The sequence below is a fragment of the Bombina bombina genome, chromosome 1 (genome assembly GCF_027579735.1).
Source record: "Bombina bombina isolate aBomBom1 chromosome 1, aBomBom1.pri, whole genome shotgun sequence".
In the NCBI taxonomy this organism is placed as follows: Eukaryota; Metazoa; Chordata; class Amphibia; order Anura; family Bombinatoridae; genus Bombina; species Bombina bombina.
This window is the reverse complement of record NC_069499.1, coordinates 390,350,288-390,373,909: the sequence shown is the minus strand read 5'-3', so window position 1 is coordinate 390,373,909 and position 23,622 is coordinate 390,350,288. Positions and strand designations below refer to the sequence as shown.

At 43.2% G+C, this 23,622-nt stretch overlaps 1 protein-coding gene across 4 annotated transcripts in view; it reads right to left on the bottom strand.

Annotated features, from left to right (window-relative positions):
- The window catches only part of MBD5 (methyl-CpG binding domain protein 5), a 902,668-nt gene that overhangs the window by 738,973 nt on the left and 140,073 nt on the right, over positions 1-23,622 (bottom strand). The gene's annotated exons all lie outside the window — the stretch shown is intronic.

Below are 23,622 nucleotides of genomic sequence, written 5' to 3'. Positions count from 1 at the left end.
TACAGTCCTTCATAAGAAGGAATCTTAAATAATCAGTCTGTATTGTGCTTGGTAAACTGTCACATGACATAAAAGTATCGGTAATTGGTATCGGCGAGTATTTGAAAACAAGTATCGGTACTTGTACTCGGTCTTAAAAAAATGGTATCGGTGCAACCCTAGTCTGAAGGTTCCTTCCTTCTTGGGAACCACAAACAGATTGGAATAGAATCCCATACCTTGATCTTGAGGTGGAACGGGAACGATCACTCCCAGAGCTAAGAGGTCTTCTACACAATGTAAGAACGCCTCTCTTTTTGTCTGGTCTGCAGACAAACTTGAAATTAGAAACCTGCCCCTGGGAGGACACATTTTGAACTCCAGCTTGTATCCCTGAGACACTTTTTCTATAGCACAGGGATCCTGAACGTCCCGAACCCAAGCTTGAGCGAAAAAAGAAAGTCTGCCCCCTACCAGATCTCTTTGTCCCAGATCGGGGGCAAAACCTTCATGTTGTCTTGGAGTCATTGGCCGCCTTCTTGGATTGCTTACCCTTATTCCAAGATTGGGCGGGTCTCCAATTAGATTTAGCTTGTTCCTGCTTAGTTGAGGGAGAAAAGGAAGAGAATCCCTTGAAGTTGCGAAAGGAACGAAAATTACTTTGTCTTCCTTTCTGCCTAATCTTTTTGTCCTGAGGGAGAAGGTGACCCTTACCTCCCGTAATGTCAGAAATAATCTCTTTCAGCTCAGGAACAAACAGGGTCTTCCCCTTCTAAGGGACAGCTAGAAGCTTCGACTTAGATGAAACGTTTACAGACCAAGGTTTCAGACATAAGGCCCTGCGAGCCAAGATAGAGAAGCTTGAAATTTTGGCCCCCAACTTAATAACTTGATGGGTGGCATCCGAGATAAAGGCATTAGCTAGCTTATCCTGTCCTGGATCTCGTCCAAGGGGGTTTCTCGTCTGAGGGCATCAGCCAGATCATCAAACCAGTAGGCTGCCGCACTTTTTGTCCATCGGATCTATAAAACCACAGCTATCCTCTATAGGGATAGTAGTTCTCTTAGCCAAGTTTGAAACAGCTCCTTCTACCTTAGGAACAGTTTGCCAAACCTCTTTAACTGAGTCAGCTATAGGAAACCTCTTCTTGAAAATAGGAGAAGGAGATAAAGGAATACCAGGTCTCTCCCATTCTCTATTAATACTTTCAGAGGCCTTCTTAGGAACTGGAAAACATCTGTAAAGGAAGGTACCTCATAATTTGCTAGACTTTGGGGGGGACAACCATCACTGTGGAGTCACTATCATCTAGGGTAATTAAAACCTCTCTAAGTAAGAGACGAAGATGGTCCAGTTTAAACCTGAAAGATACCACTTCTGAGTCAGTCAAAGGTAACACCTCCTCCGAATCTGAGATTTCTCCTTCAGATGCCAGAGCAGGAAACTCTTCCTCAGATCTGTGAGAAGAAACTTCTGAGATAGCTACCACAACATCAGAAACCTCGCTAAATGCAGAAATGGCCCTGCAACATTGGAAAGGCAGACAGAGCACCAGAGATAGTAGTAGACATAAGAGAAGCTATGTTCTGTAGTGAAATTCCAGAAGGAACTACAGTAGAAGTGCAGGGCAGAAAGTTGCTGCAGAAATAGTAAAGGAAGTTGCTGCAGAAATTGACCCTCATCAGAGGACTCTTGGACAAAATCTGTCTGAGAGGAGATTGGCTCCTAAAATTCACAGTCCTTTCAATACATGTAGGACAGAAAGGGATTGGTGGTTCCACATTTGCATCAAGACATAAATCACATATAACAGCTTGCACCTCATCTTGGTCCATTTTTTCCACATAAAATATTGGTATTGAGCAGAAAAAATACTGGGAATAACAATAAAAAAAATTATCAAAAACTGTTACCGTCTCTTTAAATTTAAACGTTTTTTCTCTCTCTTGACAAACTGCTAATTTTGCTGAAGTTACAAAACGGTTAGAAAATGTAAGCAATAATTAAACCTCTGCAACACAGCAACCTGCTGAGGTGCTCCTACCTTAACCAATGCTACCGGATCCCTTGTAGAAATGATCTGTTACTGCAACCTGCAAGAAAAACCGAACTAGGACAGCATATGTGCTAAAAGCACATGAAGTGTTCTACATGCTGCTCTAGCCCAGATAAACCCCAGTACAGCACATTTGAAGACCTGCAACTGCTTATAAATAGTGCTACAAGCAGAGGCTCCAAAAAACAGGAAGTCTCGCCCTTTGTGGGCGTGCTGCAAGTCTCTGCTTCCCTCTGAGGGAAAAAACTAAAGTGAAATCACCAGAGCCCTCCGTTTTAGTGAAAATAAACTTAGCAACATAACTCCAGCCCCAGTGCCTGCATCTAATCACTGCCCAAGTAAGACTTCTTTTCTGAAAGTCTGAAAATGTCCCCACATAAGTAAGGTTTACCATTAACCCATTATGTACCATAGTGCTAATGAATCAAACACTGAGACTCCTTAGATCCCAGAAAAAGGCAGCACTTACCTCAAACACTGCCTGGCAGTTGCCAAGCTTGAGAGGTCCTCTCCCTCACATTGGCCTGATTGATAAGCAATGCTGAGTCAGTAATAATCTCAGGCTGAAGGATATAAGGCAGCTGAAAATGGGAGGCGCAGTGAGAATTATGTCCCACCAGTTCCCATAGCTCTAAAGCCACCAGAACTCTACTGTAGAGACTGATATGGACAAGGCTACACCCCAGAACAAAGTAGCACTCTCTAGCACTACTCATAAAACAAAAAACTCTTGATTGAAGAATCTAAACTAACACCTCACTTTACCTGCTTCCTATCACTAACGTAGGCAAAGAGAATGACTGGAGTGGGAGGGAAGGGAGGAGCTATTTAACAGCTCTGCTGTGGTGCTCTTTAAATCTTCCTGCTGACCAGGAAGTGAATATCCCAAAAGTAATGAAGATGATCAGTGGACTCATCGTGTCTTTAAGAAGAAAAACCAACAAAAAAAAAAACCTGTATGGGCTATATAAAAGGATCATCTGCAAAACATTTATGCAAAGAAAAATCTAGTGTATAATGTCCCTTTAACCACAAATCCCTTTTAGAAAACAAAATTTATGCTTACCTGATAAATGTATTTCTCTTGTGGTGTATCCAGTCCACGGGTTCATCCATTACTTGTGGGATATTCTCCTTCCCAACAAGAAGTTGCAAGAGGACACCCACAGCAGAGCTGTCTATATAGCTCTTCCCCTAACTGCCACCCCCAGTCATCCAAAAACAAGCAAGAAAAAAGGAGAAACTATAGGGTGCAGTGGTGACTGCAGATTAAAAATAAAAAACAACTGCCTTAAAGTGACAGGGCGGGCCGTGGACTGGATACACCACAAGAGAAATACATTTATCAGGTAAGCATAAATTTTGTTTTCTCTTGTAAGGTGTATCCAGTCCACAGGTTCATCCATTACTTGTGGGATTCCAATACCAAAGCTTTAGGACACGGATGAAGGGAGGGACAAGGCAGGAACTTAAACGGAAGGCCCCACTGCCTGCAAGACCTTTCTCCCAAAAATAGCCTCCGAGGAAGCAAAAGTATCAAATTTGTAGAATTTAGAAGAAGTATGAAGCGAAGACCAAGTCGCCGCCTTACAAATCTGTTCAACAGAGGCCTCATTTTTAAAAGCCCATGTGGAAGCTACCGCTCTAGTGGAATGAGCTGTAATTCTTTCAGGAGGCTGCTGGCCAGCAGTCTCATAAGCTAAACGGATTATGCTTCTCAGCCAAAAAGAAAGAGAAGATGCCGAAGCCTTTTGGCCTCTCCTCTTTCCAGAGTAGACAACAAACAATGCAGATGTTTGACGAAAATCCTTAGTAGCTTGTAAATAAAACTTTAAAGCACGAACCACGTCAAGATTGTGTAATAGACGTTCCTTCTTTGAAGAAGGATTAGGACACAGTGACAGAACAACAATCTCCTGATTGATATTCTTATTAGATACCACCTTAGGAAGAAACCCAGGTTTGGTACGCAAAACTACCTTATCTTCATGGAAGATCAGATAAGGGGACTCACACTGTAAGGCAGATAATTCTGAAACTCTTCGAGCCGAAGAGATAGCTACCAAAAACAGAACTTTCCGAGATAAAAGCTTGAAATCTATGGAATGCAAACTGAACCCCTTGAAGAACTTTAAGAACTAAATTTAAACTCAATGGCGGAGTAACAGGATTAAACACAGGCTTGATTCGAACTAAAGCCTGACAAAACGCCTGAACGTCTGGAACATCTGCCAGACGCTTGTGCAGAAGAATAGACAGAGCAGAAATCTGTCCCTTTAAGGAACTAGCTGACAATCCCTTCTGCAATCCTTCTTGGAGAAAGGATAATATCCTAGGAATCCTGACCTTACTCCATGAGTAACCCTTGGATTCACACCAATGAAGATATTTACACCATATCTTATGATAGTATTTCCTGGTGACAGGCTTTCGAGCCTGAATCAAGGTATCAATGACCGACTTGGAGAAACCACGTTTTGATAAAAATATAATTTATGCTTACCTGATAAATTCATTTCTCCTGTAGTGTAGTCAGTCCACGGGTCATCCATTACTTATGGGATTATATCTCCTCCCTAACAGGAAGTGCAAGAGGATCACCCAAGCAGAGCTGCTATATAGCTCCTCCCCTCTATGTCATACCCAGTCATTCGACCGAAACCAAACGAGAAAGGAGAAAACTATAGGGTGGGCCGTGGACTGACTACACTACAGGAGAAATGAATTAATCAGGTAAGCATAAATTATATTTTCTCCTGTTAAGTGTAGTCAGTCCACGGGTCATCCATTACTTATGGGATACCAATACCAAAGCTAAAAGTACACGGATGACGGGAGGGACAGGCAGGATCTTTACACGGAAGGAACCACTGCCTGTAGAACCTTTCTCCCAAAAACAGCCTCCGAAGAAGCAAAAGTGTCAAATTTGTAAAATTTTGAAAAAGTGTGAAGTGAAGACCAAGTTGCAGCCTTGCAAATCTGTTCAACAGAGGCCTCATTCTTAAAGGCCCAAGTGGAAGCCACAGCTCTAGTAGAATGAGCCGTAATCCTTTCAGGAGGCTGCTGTCCAGCAGTCTCATAGGCTAAACGTATTATGCTACGAAGCCAAAAAGAGAGAGAGGTAGCCGAAGCTTTTTGACCTCTCCTCTGTCCAGAATAAACGACAAACAGGGAAGAAGTTTGACGAAAATCTTTAGTTGCCTGCAAATAAAATTTCAGGGCATGGACGACGTCCAGATTGTGCAGAAGTCGTTCCTTCTTTGAAGAAGGGTTAGGACACAATGATGGAACAACAATCTCTTGATTGATATTCTTGTTAGTGACTACCTTAGGTAAGAACCCAGGTTTAGTACGCAGAACTACCTTGTCTGAATGAAAAATCAGATAAGGAGAATCACAATGTAAGGCCGATAACTCAGACTCTTCGAGCCGAGGAAATAGCCATTAAAAACAGAACTTTCCAAGATAACAGCTTGATATCAATGGAATGAAGGGGTTCAAACGGAACACCTTGCAGAACGTTAAGAACTAAGTTTAAGCTCCACGGCGGAGCAACAGTCTTAAACACAGGCTTAATCCTAGCCAAAGCCTGACAAAAAGCCTGAACGTCTGGAACTTCTGCCAGACGTTTGTGTAAAAGGATAGACAGAGCTGAGATCTGTCCCTTTAACGAACTAGCAGATAAACCCTTTTCTAAACTTTCTTGTAGAAAAGACAATATCCTAGGAATCCTAACCTTACTCCATGAGTAACTCTTGGATTCGCACCAATATAAGTATTTACGCCATATTTTATGGTAAATTTTCCTGGTAACAGGTTTCCTAGCCTGTATTAAGGTATCAATCACTGACTCCGAGAATCCCTGCTTTGATAGAATCAAGCGTTCAATCTCCAAGAGAAATTAGATTTGGATGTTTGAAAGGACCCTGAATCAGAAGGTCCTGTCTCAGAGGCAGAGACCATGGTGGACAGGACGACATGTCCACTAGATCTGCATACCAGGTCCTGCGTGGCCACGCAGGCGCTATTAGAATCATCGATGCTCTCTCCTGTTTGATCCTGGCAATCAATCGAGGAAGCATCGGGAAGGGTGGAAACACATAAGCCATGTTGAAGACCCAAGGTGCTGTCAGAGCATCTATCAGTACCGCTCCCGAGTCCCTGGACCTGGATCCGTAACAAGGAAGCTTGGCGTTCTGGCGAGACGCCATGAGATCCAGATCTGGTTTGCCCCAATGATGAAGCAGTTGGGCAAACACCTCCGGATGAAGTGATCGCGTTTACCCCTAAATTCTGGCAATTTAGATAGTACTTCAGTCATAACATTAGCCATGTCTTGCAAAGTAATTTGTATGGGCCGCCCTGATGTACTTGGCACCACAATATCACGCACCTCCTGAGCGGGAGGCGAAGGTACTGACACGTGAGGAGAGTTAGTCTGCATAACTTCCCCCTCGTTGTCTGGTGATATATTTTTCACATATAAAGTTTGACTTTTATTCAAAGTAACATCTATACATTGAGTGCACAAATTTCTATTGGGCTCCACATTGGCCTTTAAACATAGTGAACAAACAGCTTCATCTGTGTCAGACATGTTTAAACAGACTAGCAATAACACTAGCAAGCTTGGAAAAAAACTTTTAAATAAATTTACAAGCTATATAAAAAAACGCTACTGCGCCTTTAAGAAACATAAAACTGTGACACAGTTGAATTAACGATGAACCAAATATGTTAAAACAACCAAATTTTAACAGAAAATGTATAAAGTTAGCAGAGAATTGCACCCACAAGCAAAAGGATGATTAACCCCTTAATACCCAAAACGGATAACAGTTGAAATAATAAACGTTTTTTATCACAGTCAAACACACTGTCACAGATCTGCTGTGAGTGATTACCTCCCTCAAAACTAGTTTTGGAGACCCCTGGGCTCTGTAGAGACGTCCTGGATCATGGAGGAAGAAATAGGAAGACTGTGACTAAATTTTTACTGCGCAATAAAGCGCTAAAATAGGCCCCTCCCACTCATATTACAACAGTGGGGAAGCTCAGTAAACTGTTTTTATTCAGAAACAAACGACAGCCATGTGGTAAAAATCATGCCCATAAAGTTTAATCACCAAGTACCTCAGAAAAAACGATTAACATGCCAGTAAACGTTTTAAAAATGAAAATTATGAAGTGTTATTAATAAGCCTGCTGCTAGTCGCTTTCACTGCAGTGCAGGCTCAAATATTACTTTAATATAGACAGTATTTTCTTAGTGAAATTCCATTCCCCAGAAATACCTCAGAGTATACATACATACATATCAGACTGATACCAGTCGCTACTACTGCATTTAAGGCTGCACTTACATTACATCGGTATTAGCAGTATTTTCTCAGTCAATTCCATTCCTTAGAAAATAATTTACTGCACATACCTCCTTGCAGGTGGGCCCTGCCTGCTATCCCCTGTTCTGAAGTTACCTCACTCCTCAGAATGGCCGAGAACAGCAAGTGGATCTTAGTTACGACCGCTAAGATCATAGACAAACTCAGGTAGATTCTTCTTCTAATGCTGCCTGAGAAGAAAAACAACACACTCCGGTGCCGTTTAAAATAACAAACTTTTGATTGAAGAAATAAAAACTAAGTTTAACACACCACAGTCCTCTCACACGTCCTATCAGTTAGGTGCAAGAGAATGACTGGGTATGACGTAGAGGGGAGGAGCTATATAGCAGCTCTGCTTGGGTGATCCTCTTGCACTTCCTGTTAGGGAGGAGATATAATCCCATAAGTAATGGATGACCCGTGGACTGACTACACTTAACAGGAGAAATCAAGCGTTCAATCTCCAAGCAGTAAGCGGCATAGAAATTAGATTTGGATGTTTGAATGGACCTTGGAGTAGAAGGTCCTGCCTCAGCGGCAGAGTCCATGGTGGAAAGGATGACATGTCCACCAGATCTGCATACCAAGTCCTGCGTGGCCACGCAGATGCTATCAAAATCACCAAAGCTCTCTCCTGCTTGATCTTGGCAATCAGACGAGGGAGGAGAAGAAATGGTGGGAACACATAAGCCAGGCTGAAGGACCAGGGCACTGCTAGAGCATCTATCAGCGCCGTCTGGGGATCCCTTGACCTGGACCCGTAACAAGGAAGCTTGGCGTTCTGACGAGACGCCATCAGATCCAGTTCTGGTTTGCCCCATAGTTGAATCAGCTGGGCAAATACCTCGGGATGGAGCTCCCACTCCCCCGGATGAAAAGCCTGCTGACTTAGAAAATCCGCCTCCCAGTTCTCTACTCCTGGGATATGGATAGCTGAGAGATGGCAAGAGTGAACCTCTGCCCATAGAATTATCTTTGAAACCTCCAACATTGCCAGGGGGCTCCTTGTTCCCCCCTGATGGTTGATATAGGCTACAGTCGTGATATTGTCCGACTGAAATCTGATGAACCTGACCGCAGCTAGTTGAGGCCAAGCCTGAAGAGCATTGAATATCGCTCTCAGCTTCCTCCCGAGTCCACGAACCCTGAGCCTTCAGGGAGTTCCAGACTGCGCCCCAGCCCAGAAGGCTGGTGCATGCAAAGTTGCAATGGTCTGAGATGTAGGCAGGCAAACGGAACTATGTCCATTGCCGCTACCATTAGGCCGATTACTTCCATACACTGAGCCACTGACGGCCAAGAAGTGGAATGTAGAGCACTGCAGGAAGTTAGAAGCTTTAATAACCTGACCTCTGTCAGAAAAAAAATCATTTCTACTGAATCTATCAGTGTTCCTAGGAAGGAAACTCTTGTGAGAGGGGAGAGAGAACTCTTTTCTTCGTTCACCTTTCACTGGTGAGACCTCAGAAAGGCCAGAACAATGTCCGTATGGGACTTGGCGATTTGAAAAGTCGACGCCTGTATCAGAATGTCGTCTAGGTAAGGAGCCACCGCTATGCCCCGTGGCCTTAGAACCGCCACTAGGGACCCTAGAACCTTCGTAAAGATTCTTGGTGCCGTAGCTAACCAGAAGGGAAGAGCCACAAACTGGTAATGCCTGTCTAAGAAGGCGAACCTGAGGAACTGATGATGATCTCTGTGAATCGGAATGTGGAGATAAGCATCCTTTAAGTCCACGGTAGTCATATATTGACCCTCCTGGATCATAGGGAGGATGGTTCAGATAGTCTCCATCTTGAAGGATGGGACCCTGAGAAATTTGTTTAGGATCTTGAGATCCAAGATTGGTCTGAAAGTTCCCTCTTTTTTGGGAACTATAAACAGATTTGAATAGAAGCCCTGCCCCTGCTCCTCCCTTGGAACTGGGTAGATCACTACCATAACCAGCAGGTCTTGAACACAACGTAAGAATGCCTCTCTCTTTATCTGGTTTACAGATAATTGTGATAGATGAAATCTCCCCTTTGAAGATGAAGCTTTGAAGTCCAGAAGATATCCCTGGGAAACTCTCTCTAATGCCCAGGGATCCTGGACGTCTCTTGCCCAAGCCTGGGCGAAGAGAGAAAGTCTGCCCCCTACTAGATCCGGTCCCAGATCGGGGGCTACACCTTCATGCTGTCTTAGAGGCGGCAGCAGGTTTTTTGGCCTGCTTCTCCTTGATCCAAGCCTGGTTCGGTCTCCAGACTGGTTTGGACTGGGCGAAATTTCTTTCTTGTTTTGCATTAGAGGAAGCTGAAGCTGCACCACTCTTGAAGCTTCGAAAAAAATGAAAATTATTCTGTTTGGTCCTTAATTTATTGGACCTATCCTGAGGAAGGGCGTGACCTTTTCCTCCAGTAATATCAGAAATGATCTCCTTCAGGCCCGGCCCGAATAGGGTCTGTCCTTTGAAGGGGATGTTAAGAAGCTTAGACTTTGAAGTAACGTCTGCTGACCAGGACTTAAGCCATAGCGCCCTGCGAGCCAGAATGGCAAAACCTGAATTCTTAGCCGTTAGTTTAGTTAGATGAAAAACGGCATCAGAAATAAAGGAATTAGCTAACTTGAGAGCTTTAATCCTGTCTAAAATATCATCTAACGGGGTCTCCACCTGTAGAGCCTCCTCAAGAGACTCGAACCAAAAAGCCGCTGCAGCAGTAACTGGGGCAATGCATGCAAGAGGCTGGAGAATAAAACCTTGATGGATAAAAAATTTCTTAAGGAGACCCTCCAATTTTTTATCCATAGGATCTAAGAAAGCACAACTGTCCTCGACGGGGATAGTTGTACGCTTAGCTAGGGTAGAAACAGCACCCTCCACCTTAGGGACTGTCTGCCACGAGTCCCGTATAGCGACATCTATGGGAAACATCTTTTTAAAAGCAGGAGGGGGAGAGAACGGAACACCTGGTCTACCCCATTCCTTAGTAATAATTTCCGAAAACCTCTTAGGGACTGGAAAAACATCAGTGTAAACAGGCACTGCAAAGTATTTGTCCATTTTACACAATTTCTCTGGAACTAAAATGGGGTCACAGTCATCCAGAGTCGCTAAAACCTCCCTGAGCAATAAGCGGAGGTGTTCAAGCTTAAATTTAAAGGCTGTCATTTCAGAATCGGACTGAAGTAACGTCTTCCCTGAATCTGAAATCTAACCCTCAGATAGCAACTCCCTTGCCACGACTTCGGAGCATTGTGAGGGTATATCGGACATAGCTACTAAAGCGTCAGAAAGCTCTGTATTTGTTCTAGCCCCAGAGCTGTCTCGCTTTCCTTGTAACCCTGGCAGTTTGGACAATACCTCTGTGAGGGTATTAGTCATAACTGCCGCCATGTCTTGTAAGGTAAACGCATTGGACGCGCTAGATGTACTTGGCGTGACTTGAGCGGGAGTTATAGGTTCTGACACGTGGGGAGAGCTAGATGGCATAACCTCCCTTTTGTCAGTGTGAGAAACCTCTGGTGATAAATCTTTAAATGCCATAATATGGTCTTTATAATTTATAGAAATTTCAGTACTTTTGGTACACATTCTAAGAGGGGTTCCACAATGGCTTCTAAACATATTGAACAAGGAGTTTCCTATGTCAGACATGTTTAACAGACTAGTAATGAGACCAGCAAGCTTGGAAAACACTTTAATACATGTGAAACAGCAATTAAACAAAAACGGTACTGTGCCTTTAAGAGAAAAAAACTACCCCATAAACTGCAAAACAGTGTTAAAAAACAGAATTTATGTTTACCTGATAAATTTCTTTCTCCTACGGTGTATCCGGTCCACGGCTTCATCCTTACTTGTGGGATATTCTCTTCCCCTACAGGAAATGGCAAAGAGAGCATACAGCAAGAGCTGTACATATAGTCCCCCCTCTGGCTCCGCCCCCCAGTCAATCGACCGACGGTTAGGAGAAAAAGGAGAAAATATAGGGTGCCGTGGTGACTGTAGTGTATGGAATAAAAAATTTCAAACCTGACTAAAAGCCAGAGCGGGCCGTGGACCGGACACACCGTAGAAGAAAGAAATTTATCAGGTAAACATAAATTCTGTTTTCTCCTACATTGGTGTGTCCGGTCCACGGCTTCATCCTTACTTGTGGACACGGATGAAGGGAGGGAGCAAGTCAGGTTACCTAAACGGAAGGCACCACGGCTTGAAAAACCTTTCTCCCAAAAACAGCCTCCGAAGAAGCATAAGTATCGAATTTGTAAAATTTGGCAAAAGTATGCAGAGAAGACCAAGTCGCTGCCTTACAGATCTGATCAACAGAAGCCTCGTTCTTGAAGGCCCATGTGGAAGCCACAGCTCTAGTAGAGTGAGCTGTAATTCGTTCAGGAGGCTGCCGTCCGGCAGTCTCATAAGCCAATCGGATGATGCTTCTCAGCCAAAAAGAAAGAGGTGTAGCAGTAGCTTTCTGCCCTCTCCTCTTACCAGAATAAACGACAAACAAAGATGATGTTTGTCTGAAATCCTTTGTTGCTTCTAAATAGAATTTTAAGGCACCGACCACATCTAGGTTGTGTAACAAACGTTCCTTCTTTGAAACTGGATTCGGACATAGGGAAGGAACAACTATTTCCTGGTTAATATTCCTGTTGGAAACTACTTTTGGAAGAAAACCAGGTTTGGTACGTAAAACTACCTTATCTGAATGAAATACCAGATAGGGAGAAGTACACTGCAAAGCAGATAATTCAGAAACTCTTCTAGCAGAAGAAATAGCAACTAAAAACAGAACTTTCCAAGATAGTAACTTAATATCTATGGAATGCAAAGGTTTAAACGGAACCCCTTGAAGAACTGAAAGAACCAAGTTTAGACTCCATGGAGGAGTCATAGGTCTGTAAACAGGCTTGATTCTGACTAACGCCTGTACAAACGCTTGTACATCTGGCACGGCTGCCAGACGTTTGTGCAACAAGACAGACAGAGCAGATATCTGTCCCTTTAGAGAACTAGCTGACAGACCTTTCTCCAAACCCTCTTGGAGAAAGGAAAGAATCCTAGGGATTTTGATTTTACTCCAAGAAAAACCCTTGGATTCGCACCAACGGATATATTTGTGCCATATCTTATGGTAAATCTTCCTAGTCACAGGCTTTCTGGCTTGAACCAGAGTATCTATAACTGAATCTGAAAACCCACCCTTAGATAGAATCAAGCGTTCAATTTCCAAGCAGTCAGTTGCAGAGAGACTAGATTTGGATGTTCGAATGGACCTTGTACTAGAAGATCCTGTCTCAAAGGTAGATTCCATGGTGGTGCCGATGACATATTCACCAGGTCTGCATACCAAGTCCTGCGTGGCCACGCAGGAGCTATTAGGATCACTGAGGCCTTCTCCTGTTTGATCCTGGCTACCAGCCTGGGAAGGAGAGGGAACGGTGGAAACACATAAGCTAGATTGAACGACCAAGGCGCCACTAATGCATCCACCAGTGTCGCCCTGGGATCCCTGGATCTGGACCCGTATCGAGGAACTTTGAAGTTCTGACAAGACGCCATCAGATCCATATCTGGAATGCCCCATAGTTGAGTTAACTGGGCAAAGACCTCCGGGTGGAGTTCACACTCCCCCGGATGGAAAGTCTGACGACTCAAATAATCCGCCTCCCAGTTGTCTACCCCTGGGATGTGGATTGCAGATAGGTGGCAGGAGTGATCCTCCGCCCATTTGATGATCTTGGATACCTCTGTCATCGCCAAGGAACTCTTTGTTCCCCCCTGATGATTGATGTACGCTACAGTCATGTTGTCCGACTGAAATCTTATGAATCTGGCCTTCGCTAGGTGAGGCCAGGCCAGGAGCGCATTGAATATCGCTCTCAGTTCCAAAATGTTTATCGGGAGAAGGGACTCTTCCCAAGACCATAGACCCTGAGCTTTCAGGGAGTCCCAGATCGCGCCCCAGCCTAAGAGACTGGCGTCGGTCGTGACGATGACCCACTCTGGTCTGCGGAAACTCATTCACCGAGACAGGTGATCCTGAGTCAACCACCAGCGAAGTGAGTCTCTGGTTACCTGGTCTACTTGAATCTGGGGAGACAAGTCTGCATAATCCCCATTCCACTGTTTGAGCATGCACAGTTGCAATGGTCTTAGATGAATTCGAGCAAAAGGAACCACGTCCATTGCTGCAACTATTAGTCCTATTACCTCCATGCACTGAGCTATGGAAGGCTGAGGAATAGATTGAAGAACTTGACAAGCGTTTAGAAGTTTTAATTTTCTGACCTCTGTCAGAAAAATCTTCATTTCTACAGAATATATTATTGTTCCCAGAAAGGGAACCCTTGTAGACGGGGACAGGGAACTCTTTTCTACATTCACCTTCCACCCGTGAGACCTGAGAAAAGCTAATACAATGTCTGTATGAGCCCTTGATCTGGAAAGGGACGATGCTTGGATTAGGATGTCGTCTAAGTAAGGTGCCACCGCAATGCCCCTCGGTCTTAGAACCGCTAGTAGGGACCCTAGCACCTTTGTGAAAATTCTGGGAGCAGTGGCTAAACCGAACGGAAGAGCAACGAACTGGTAATGTTTGTCCAGAAAGGCGAACCTTAGGAACTGATGATGATCTTTGTGGATAGGAATATGTAGGTACGCATCCTTTAAGTCCACGGTAGTCATGTATTGACCCTCCTGGATTGTTGGTAAAATCGTTCGAATGGTTTCCATTTTGAATGATGGAACTCTGAGGAATTTGTTTAGAATTTTTAAATCCAGAATTGGCCTGAAAGTTCCCTCTTTTTTGGGAACTACGAACAGGTTTGAGTAAAACCCCAGACCTTGTTCCGCTGTTGGAACTGGGTGTATCACTCCCATCTTTAATAGGTCTCCTACTCAATGTAAGAATGCCTGTCTCTTTATCTGGTCTGAAGATAAGCGAGACATGTGGAACCTTCCCCTTGGAGGAAGTTCCTTGAACTCTAGAAGATACCCCTGAGAGACTATTTCTAGTGCCCAGGGATCCGGAACATCTCTTGCCCAAGCCTGAGCAAAGAGAGAAAGTCTGTCCCCTACTAGATCCGGTCCCGGATCGGGGGCTACCCCTTCATGCTGTCTTGGTAGCAGCAGCAGGCTTCTTGGCCCGTTTACCCTTGTTCCAGCCTTGTATTGGTTTCCATGCTGGTTTAGGCTGGGAAGCGTTACCCTCTTGTCTAGAGGCTGCAGAGTTAGGAGACGGTCCGTTCCTGAAATTGCGAAAGGAACGAAAATTAGATTTGTTCTTAGCCTTGAAAGGCCTATCCTGTGGGAGGGCATGGCCCTTTCCCCCAGTGATGTCTGAAATAATCTCCTTCAATTCTGGCCCAAAAAGGGTCTTACCCTTGAAAGGAATATTAAGCAGTTTTGTCTTGGACGACACATCCGCCGACTAAGATTTTAGCCAAAGCACTCTGCGCGCCACTATAGCAAAACCTGAATTTTTCGCCGCTAATTTAGCCAATTGAAAAGCGGATAGCCCATTCTGTTGGTTTGGTTTAGCTCCCCCCCCAGACTTTGGAACCCACGCTTGGGTCCCACTTAGGTGGACTACTTCCACCAGCCTCCCTTTTCTCACCTTCCCTTCCATACCCCTTATCTCCCCTACTGATCCCCCCATCTACCTTATCTTTAAGAGTTTAAAGTGCACAAATGACGCCCCTCAGGTTTCTGACACTGAATGTAAGAGGTCTAAACACCTTTGGTAAACGTAGCTTGCTTACTAGAACACTAAAATTCCACAAGGCCGATGTAGCCTTTCTTCAGTAAACGCACCTCTTAGGAGATGCCTCCCCCGGCCCGTCATTCCGGGATTATCCCGTAGTAAAAACTGCCTCTTACTCTAAGAAAGCCAGAGGCGTTGCTATCCTCACTAACAAAAGAGTGGCCTTTGAACCGCTTCATGAGTTCAGAGATCCACAAGCAAGATACCTTATCCTGATATGTAACCTTGACCATGTCACTTACACCTTAGTATCTGTATATTTGCCTACACCCTCCAGCCCAGATATCTGAAGAAAATCTTACATAAAGTGGACCAAGTCAGACAAGGCAGGGTGATAGTGGCAGGTGACCTGAATATGGTGTGGGATGGCGGCCTTGACAGACAGACAAAATTACCTAAAAAGAGCTCCTCTTGCCCAGAGACCGTTAGTCGTAGATTCCGAGAGCTCATGTCCCAATTTAATTTTTTCGATGTTTGGAGATCTCTACATCCTCAGGACAGAGACTATACTCACTATTCTATACCCCACTCCACACACTCTAGATTGGATTACATGTTTTGCCACCCAGACTCCTTAGACCTTATTCTTTGCACAAAGATCTGTGCGTGCCCATGGTCAGACCATGACATGGTTTTAATGGACATAGAGTCGCAGAACACCATTAGGCCCAGACCCAACTGGAAACTACCCCACACCCTTCTATCCGACATCCCCTTTAGAGAGGAACTTAGGAAAGAGATAAACTTCACCTTACAAATCAATGACACACCTGGAATCCGGGAAGATACTCTGTGGGGAGCCTTTAAGGCCACCACTAGAGGTTTCTTTATTCAAAAACAAGCCCACTTGAGGAAACAGGCAGGCCTCTCCTTGTCTCAAGCCCATCGTAAACTTAGGGATCTTGAATCGCAAAGTCATAAAGCAGATAACATACAAATTAAGGAGGAGATTAGAAATGTGAGGAGACATATATGCAAACTGGAATATACCAAAACCCAAAATAACTTGCTCAAATTGAAACAGCTATTCTACACTAAAGGTAATAAGGCTGACACAATCTTAGCGAATAAATTAAGACACCGCACTAGTAACTCTCGCATTCACGAGATTAAACAAGACGCTCAATCCTACAAACTCCCATCACAGATAGGCCAACAGTTCAACAAGTATTACTCAACACTGTATAACATCCAAAATGATACCTCATTCCAGCCAGCCCCATCAGAGGCTATAGGCCCCTTCCTGCGCTCCTTAAGATTACCTACACTAGATGAAGCTTCTGCTGATAGTTTAGATGGCCCGGTCACGCCCCAAGAGATTAAATTCGTTATTAAAAATCTGAAGTCCCTCAAGGCCCCTGGACCGGACGGTTTTACCGCAATATTCTATAAAACATACCTCCGGGAGATTGTCCCCATCCTGACCAGATTCTATAACCTAGCTAGAGACGAAGGAAAATTCCAAAAAGAGTTCCTAGAGGCCTCCATCACCACAATTCTCAAGCCAAACAAAGACCCAACACTCTGCACTAGCTATAGGCCCATATCTTTGATTAATACCGACGTTAAAATATATGCAAAAATTTTCGCTAATAGGCTCGCAAGACTCCTCCCCTCACTCATTAACCCTGACCAGGTTGGCTTCATCCCTGGAAGAGAAGGTCCTGACAATACGAGAAGGCTCCTTAATATTCTTCTAGAAGCCAAAAGACTCAACAAACCAATTGCAGTGCTCTCTCTCTGGAGAGATTGCGGTAGAGTAGGAGACATGGCACACATTTGGTAGACTTGCTCCAAATTGAGGCCCATTTGGAATAAATGTTTCTCAACTCTTATGTCTATGGGTATCTCCCTTCCCAATACACCGGAAGTCGCCTTACTCCACATAGGTATCTGCAAACTCCCTAGACACTATGCTTCATTAAGCATCTATTTCTTTTCAGCTATCAAACTCAATATAGCTAAAGCTTGGAAAAGAACTAGCCCCCCATCTTGGTCTGACATCACCCAAACCATGGCCTATATCTACACCATGGAAAAACCTATTACTCCAAGGGTAAAGTCGACTTTTTTGAACTGATTTGGGCAGAATGGAAAGATAGATTTGACACGACTTGGCTCCCTAGCTTTGAGACTTAGCCTATTATACCCTCACTCAGTAATGTCGGTACAACATCCCACACCTATCTAGTTTTAATTTGTGTCCATTATAGGTTTATTCCCTTGGCCTTAGACCCTATCCTCCCCCCTCCCCCTCTCTCATGGATGACCCCCCCCCCCCTCCACCACCCCCCCTTTTCTCTTTTTTTTTTCTCTCTTTTCAGTTACTTCTGACTTAAGTGAACAATTCTGTAATACCCTTACTTTGGATATAGAGGTTACATATGTTTAGTTGATCCATTAATGCATATACTGTGTTTCCTTATGTATCCATTCTTTTTGTCATGTTACTGAAATAGTACGCTTTGGTCGTACTAATGTTGTATTTCTTTATTTCATATGAAAAATCGAATAAAAATATTTAAAAATGAAAAGCGGCATCTAAAATAAAGGAATTAGCCAACTTTAGTGCGTGAATTCTGTCCATGACTTCCTCATATGGAGTCTCCTGATGGAGCGAATTTTCTAGTTCCTCGAACCAAAAAGACGCCGCCGTGGTGACAGGAATAATGCACGAAATTGCTTGGAGAAGGAAACCTTGCTGAACAAATATCTTTTTAAGCAATCCTTCCAATTTTTTATCCATAGGATCTTTGAAAGCACAACTGTCCTCAATGGGAATAGTTGTGCGCTTAGCCAACGTAGAAACTGCCCCCTCAACCTTAGGGACTGTTTGCCATGCGTCCCTTCTGGGGTCGACAATGGGGAACATTTTCTTAAATATAGGAGGTGGGACAAAAGGTATACCTGGCTTCTTCCACTCCTTGGTCACTATGTCCGCCACCCTCTTGGGTATCGGAAAGGCATCAGCGTGCACAGGGACCTCTAGGAATTTGTCCATTTTGCACAATTTCTCTGGAATCACCAAAGAGTCACAATCATCAAGAGTAGTTAGCACCTCCTTAAGCAGGGCGCGGAGATGTTCTAACTTAAATTTAAATGCCACGATATCAGGTTCTGCCTGCTGAGAAACTCTTCCTGAATCAGAAATTTCTCCCTCAGACAGACCCTCCCTCACTGCCAATTCAGACTGGTGTGAGGGTATAACAGATAAATTATCGTCAGCGCCCACTTGCTCATCCTCTGTATTTAAAACTGAGCAATCACGCTTTCTGGGAAATGCTGGCAGTTTGGATAAAAGATTTGCTATAGAATTATCCATTACTGCAGTTAATTGCTGCATAGTAACAAGCATTGGCGCGCTAGATGTACTAGGTGTCGTCTGTGCGGGCAAAACTGGTGTTGACACAGAAGGAGAGGATGATGAGCTATCCCCACTACCTTCATTTGAAGAATCATCTTGGGCAACCTTATTAAATGTGACAGTACTGTCCTTACTTTGTTTGGACGCCATGGCACAATTTGAACATACATTTAAAGGGGGAACCACCTTGGCCTCCATACACACAGAACATATGCTATCTGAAGGTATAGACATGATAGACAGACTTTGGCAGGCTATTAATGCAATAAAACCGTTTTTAAACAAAACCGTTACTGTCTCTTTAAATAATAAAAAGAGCACACTTTATTAATGAATGTTTGAAAAACTATGAAGGAAATATCCGATCTTTACAAAATTTGCACCCTAGTGTCTTAATGCTTTGAAAGTATTGCACACCAAATTTCAAGTCTCTAACCCCTTAAATGAGCAAACCGGAGCGAATTGTTCAATTTACCAGTTTAAACCCACTACAGTCCCTGCCACAGCCTTTGCTGCAGCTTTTACCTTCCTTGGGGGTTATTCACCACAGAATAAGCCTTCCTGAAATCGTTTTTATGGCCACAGGACCCTCTCACATGAAGCTGCATGCACTGCTTCCAAAAGTAACTGCGCAACTGAGGCGCGAAAATGAGGCCTCCTCCCTCTGCATACCAGAGTGAAGGGGCCTTCCTGACTAGATTAGGTGTCTAAACAACTGCCAGGCTTAATAAAAACGTTCCCAAAGGTGTTTCAAAGTCACAAAACACTCCAAAAGTCATATAAATAATATATAAATCAATCGATTTAGCCCACAATAGTGTCAACCAGTATAGAGCCCATTTATAAGCCTTCATTCTGTTATGAGTCTAAGAAAATGGCTTACCGATCCCATAAGGGAAAATGACAGTCTTCTAGCATTACTATGTCTTGTTAGAAAAGAGACTAGTCATACCTGGAGCAGAAGAGTCTGCAAACTGTTCCCCCCAACTGAAGTTCTCTGGTTTCAACAGTCATGCGTGGGAACAGCAATGGATTTTAGTTACTGTTGCTAAAATCATACTCCTCTTTTAAAAGAACTCTTCATCACTTTCTGTTGTAGAGTAAATAGTACAAACCGGCACTATTTTAAAATAATAAACTCTTGATAGAAGAATAAAAAACTACAACTAAACACCACATACTCTTTACCATCCCTGTGGAGAAGCTACTTGTTCAGAGCAGGCAAAGAGAATGACTGGGGGGCGGAGCCAGAGGGGGGACTATATGGACAGCTCTTGCTGTGTGCTCTCTTTGCCATTTCCTGTAGGGGAAGAGAATATCCCACAAGTAAGGATGAAGCCGTGGACCGGACACACCAATGTAGGAGAAAGTAGTAAACTCTTCGAAATTTTTACAGTGTGTATAAGGGACTAAAGCAGCATTGCACCCACTTGCAAATGGATGATTAACCCTTTAGGCCCCAAACCGGAGTTGAAAAACTTTAAAAAACATTAATAAACAGTTGAACACCTTGCCACAGCTCTGCTGTGGCCCCTACCTGCCCTCAAATACGATTTAGAAAAGGAATAAGCCCTCTATAGTGGTCCTCAGATGCCAGAGGACTCCTTTAGGGAAGCTGGATGTCTCAGTCTGAATATGAACTGTGCATCTAGAGCGCGAAAATAGGCCCCTTCCACCATGCACTCGATGTCAGAGGGCCTTAAGGAAATACTCCTAGGAGTATCTGACTAGCCATGTGGAAACTAGGCCCCAAAAAAAGATTTATCACCCTCAGAGAAAAAACGTTTTTTCTATATAACATGTAAACGTTTAGTCACTAAGAAATATGAGTATTAACATGAATATAACCCTTTTTTGCAAGCATGATCCCAGTTGCTGTTAAATCACTGCATCAGGCTTACCTCAATTATACAAGGCTCTGTCAGCATTTTCTAGATCTTATCCCTCTAGAAATAAATATACTGAACATACCTCAAAGCAGGTAATCTGCAGACCGTTCCCCCAACGTAAGTCTTTCCCATACTCTTCAGTTATGCGTGAGAACAGCAATGGACAACAAACTCTTGATTGAAGGTAAAAACTACACTAAGTCACCACATATCTCTTATACTTCCTATCTTGTCGAGAGTTGCAAGAGAATGACTGAGGGTGGCAGTTATGGGAGGAGCTATATAGACAGCTCTGCTGTGGGTGTCCTCTTGCAACTTCCTGTTGGGAAGGAGAATATCCCACAAGTAATGGATGAACCCATGGACTGGATACACCTTACAAGAGAAAGTAACGCCAAAGACATACTTAGCATAAAACTTTTTTTAGGGGGGCAACTCCACATTTGGGCAACTCCAAAAGATTTAGATAATGTTCACTAACAGATTTGTCAGCAAACTGCCCAAAAAGCTTATTTAACCAAAAGGAAGACGCAGCAGCCACATCAGTAATAGAAACTGCTGATCTAAAAATATAAACTGCTTGCTTAGAATCCTTCCATGAGAGGGGTTTTTAACTTTCAAAGGAATAGAGTTATGTATAATAATTTAAAAAGCCCCATCCACTTTGGAGGCTGGAAAAGGATACCATTTCAAAATGATTTCCAATTTACTTCTAATATCAAATTTGCTTCGTTCCCATGATATTCTGTGTTGAAGAGATACCTAGATAGGCACCTGGAGCACTCCATAGCAGGAAATAGTGCTGCCATTTAGTGCTCTTGCAAATGTATAACATTCTTGCAAAACTGCTGCAATATAGTACTCCAAAAATGTTCCAGCTCCTAAGCATGTGTCCCTGCTTATCCACAAATGATAGCAAAAGAACAAAGAAAAAAGATAATAGAAGTAAATTAAAACTTGTTTAAAACCAAAATGTATGCTTACCTGATAAATTATTTTCTTTCAGAATGATGATGGCCCACAGCCCTCCATAACATATGGGATATACTTCCCGCCACTAGGAGGAGGTCAATAACCCATACAAGAGCTTTGAAACCCTCCCACCTTCAATCTCTCTTAGTTTTGTGTATAGCCGAGTAAAGAATAGGAAGGAAAGGTAGGAAAGGCAAAGTAGGGTCTATAGATGTGTCATAAGAACAATCGCACAAAAATTTAAAAGGGGCGGGGCCTGTGGACCATCATCATTCCGAACTAAAATAATTTATCAGGTAAGCAAATTTTTTTCTTTCGGAAAATGATGATGGTCCACAGTCCTCCATAACATATGGGATTAATACCCAAGCCGATTGTCTATGTTACAGAAAGGGTAGGACAACTTTTTCTGTCAGTTCTTATTTAGCCGACACTACAGCAGAAGTACTTTACTGCCAGAAGCTGCTTGCTAAAAAGCAAAACCGCAAGCGATAAACTCTGAAAAAGGTACACAGATAAGACATGATGCAGCTTTGCAAATCTGCTCCAAAGATGGGTAGTGCTTGCTGATAGGTGGCTACATTTAGCTACCAATCAGCAAGCGCTACCCAGGTGCTGAAGCAAAAAAAAATAAGCCGGCTCCTAAGCTTTTATTCCTGCTTTTCAAATAAAGATACCAAGAGAATGAAGATTTTTTTTTTATAATAAATAGTAAATTAGAAAGTTGCTTAAAGGGACACAAAACATTTTTTCTTTCATGATTCAGATATAGAATGCAGTTTTAAGCAACTTTGTAATTAAAGGGCCATAATACCCAAATGTTTAAACACTTGAAAGTGATGCAGCATAGCTGTAAAAAGCTGACTAGAAAATATCTCCTGAACATCTCTATGTAAAAAAGGAAGATATTTTACCTCAAAAGTTCCTCAGTAGCCACCTCCCATTGTAAAGGATTTCTAAGCAGCATTTTAGTGTGTGTGTCCTGGGACAGCTGAAAGGATGAGCCTCGTGAACTCTCATATTATTTCACCAATCAAGTAAAGGAAGCTTACAATGAAATCTCATGAGAGTTAAGTCAAATCTCATGAGATCACATTAAGAGTTCACGACCTCAGCACTGCTGATGCCGATTGGCTGCTGTAAATTCCTTCATTTTTTTTAAAATTTTTACCTGCAGCTGGGAGCAGCCGAGTATAACTTTTTACACAGAACTAACTCTGCTGAGCTGAGGAAATTGCGAGGTAAAATATCTAACTTTTTTACATAGAGATGCTCAGGTGATATTTTCCCGTCAGCTTTTTACAGTTATACTGCATCAGTTTCAAGTGATTTAGCATATGAGTATTATGTCCCTTCAACTCTTATTATACTTTTTCATTTGTTCTCTTCCTATCTTGATTTGAAAAAGCAGGAATGTAAGCATAGGAGCCAGACAATTTTTGGTTAAGCACCTGGGTAGTGCCTGCAGATTGGTGGCTACATTTAGCCACCAATCAGAAGGCTCTACCACCCAGGTGTGCTCAACCAAAAAAAGATAGCAAGAGAATGAAAAAACATTTATAAAAGGAGTAAATTAGAAAGTTACTTAAAATTGCATGCTCTGATTCATGAAAGAAAAGGAAAAAAACAGAATTTATGCTTACCTGATAAATTACTTTCTCCAACGGTGTGTCCGGTCCATGGCGTCATCCATTACTTGTGGGAAATGTTCTCCCCCACAGGGAAAGGCAAGGAGAGCACACAGCAAGAGCTGTCCATATAGCTCCCCCTCTGGCTCCGCCCCCCAGTCATTCGACCGACGGTTAGGAGAAAAAGGAGAAAACTATAGGGTGCCGTGGTGACTGTAGTGTATAAAGAAATTTTTTTTTAACCTGATTAAAAAAACCAGGGCGGGCCGTGGACCGGACACACCGTTGGAGAAAGTAATTTATCAGGTAAGCATAAATTCTGTTTTCTCCAACATTGGTGTGTCCGGTCCACGGCGTCATCCATTACTTGTGGGAACCAATACCAAAGCTTTAGGACACGGATGAAGGGAGGGAGCAAATCAGGTTACCTAAACAGAAAGGCACCACGGCTTGCAAAACCTTTCTCCCAAAAACAGCCTCCGAAGAAGCAAAAATATAAAATTTGTCGAATTTGGCAAAAGTGTGCAGAGAAGACCAAGTCGCTGCCTTACATATCTGGTCAACAGAAGCCTCGTTCTTATAGGCCCATGTGGAAGCCACA